Source organism: Rhagoletis pomonella, unplaced genomic scaffold (genome assembly GCF_013731165.1).
Source record: "Rhagoletis pomonella isolate Grant_MI unplaced genomic scaffold, Rhpom_1.0 Rhpom_scaffold_00001, whole genome shotgun sequence".
In the NCBI taxonomy this organism is placed as follows: Eukaryota; Metazoa; Arthropoda; class Insecta; order Diptera; family Tephritidae; genus Rhagoletis; species Rhagoletis pomonella.
This window is the reverse complement of record NW_023458555.1, coordinates 16229248-16231388: the sequence shown is the minus strand read 5'-3', so window position 1 is coordinate 16231388 and position 2141 is coordinate 16229248.

Sequence of the window (2141 nt, the reverse complement as noted above, 5' to 3'; positions counted from 1 at the left end):
ATATAAAAATGTATGTATGTATACATATGCCAATTAGTTTCAAAACTTTACATCTTCTCAATTTGGCTTTTGTGGCAATAACAAATAGTTTTATATAATTTCTTATTAAAATATATGTGATTATCATAAATGTAGTAGATTATTAAGCGATTTCTTTTATAGTGTGTCGCAAAATTAATTTTATTTTGGTTTATAAAAAGGTTTTTTGATTGCAATTAGCTTAACTAGGAAGTATCTTTTACCGACAAAAAATTTTTATATGTATTTTCTATTTTAATGTATTTTTTTTTTTATTTCGAATTGGCCAATGGAGTTATATTTAACAAATAATTAATTTCCTATCAATGAAACGTAATGAAATCATTTGTTTATAAAAAGTTTTGAACATTTTTAACAAAACGAAGTTATTTCAATTCAAGTTATACAAAATTTAAAAGAACATTTATTCTCTTCTGTTTAGGTTTTTTGTCATTGAACATAATTTTACTTTTAAAGGAACCCTGTTGGAAGGCCTTCGCGTGCTTGCATGAATTATTTTTTCCTCAGGTCAAAAATTTAATTAAGATACAGTTTAAATATTGAATATTAAGAGCAAAAAAAAATCCTAAAAGTGATTGCTTAAAAAAAAATCAAAGAAATTAAACAATTTGAAGAATCGAAAACTGTCCTAGAATAAAAGATTTAAAAACCGAAATTATTAAAGTTTTTTAAAAATTATTGCTTTTCAAAAAAATCTAAGAAAAAAAAATTTTTTAGAGAAAAACAAACGTAAAATTGTTTAGTCTGAAAAGTTTAAAACTATTTGAAAGTAAAGTCTTACAAGAATTTTATGTTGACCTTGAAGTCAAAAAATTCCGAAAGTTATTGAAGAATATGTATGTACTACGTATTTTCAATTAAAATTCCGGAAAAATTAAAAAATTGTTTATATTTTTGTAATTTTAATTGGGCCGTTTTTTTAAAGAAAAATGTTTGAAAGAAATAACAAAAAAAATTGTTTTGCATATACAAAAAAGTGAAAATTTGTATACCTGTAAAAGACATTTTTCTTTTATTTTTAGTGCGTAATTATCTAATAATAGTTTAAAAAATTATATTTTTAAAATTAAAAGTTTTCATATCTAACTTAAACCCAAATTTTCTTAATTGGAATTTTTTAATTTACTGGGTGTGAATTTTAAATATTGTTTACAAGTACTTGAATTTTAGCGTAATTTTTAGTCATTTAGTCATGAAAATCAATATGGTACTTTATTTTATTAAAAATATACTACTATTAAATAAAAATTTAATTATTTTGAATTTGGTTGAAAAATTTTTAATTAAATAATTTATCGAATATATAAAAATAATGCGAATACTATTTTATTTAAAAAAATTTGCTTTGAAAATTTTGTTTTTTCTTTCATACTAAATTTTTGCCGATTAAAAGTACCTTCAATAAATAAATTTATATATTTCCCTAAAACATAATTTCAATAAACTTTCTTTACTCAAAAATTTAATGTTAAAAAAATTTAAACCTAAAATGTAAAACTACAGATTTTCTGCTTTTTCAAGCACTAATGAAACTTAATTTTTTGCAATCATTTTTTTCTAATCTTAACCTCACTTTATTTTTGAGCTCGGTATGTTATATTGTATTTTTCGTATTAATTTCAAAATATAATCAATATCGCCTTCATTTGTCATTAAGAAAATCCAAATTTTGTTTTTTGGAAACTATTTTTTAATGATCTTCATTTCGAATGAATTTCCAAGTATTTATGTTTGCTCGTTTGAAGCAAACTGTAAACTCAAATTGCTGACAAAATATTATGTTTTCGAAAAATATCGATTTTTTTTTTTTATTTCTATAATTTTCAATACTAAATAAACCTACGCCAATTCGATATTAACATGATTTTAAAAATTCCGTAATTGAACTGTGATCAATAAAAGAACAAATTTCAATTTCCATACTTCACTTTTATTTAAATAAATTTTGAGACGATCAAAAAAATTCATAATTTTAACCAAAGTTATGCGGTAACAAACAAAAAAAAATAAAAATATTCCTTTTTTTGAAGTCGGTTAAAAATTAAGAAGCAGTTGAATTGTGGATTCCAACTTCAAAACTTTTAGATAAAAGATTTCTCGGA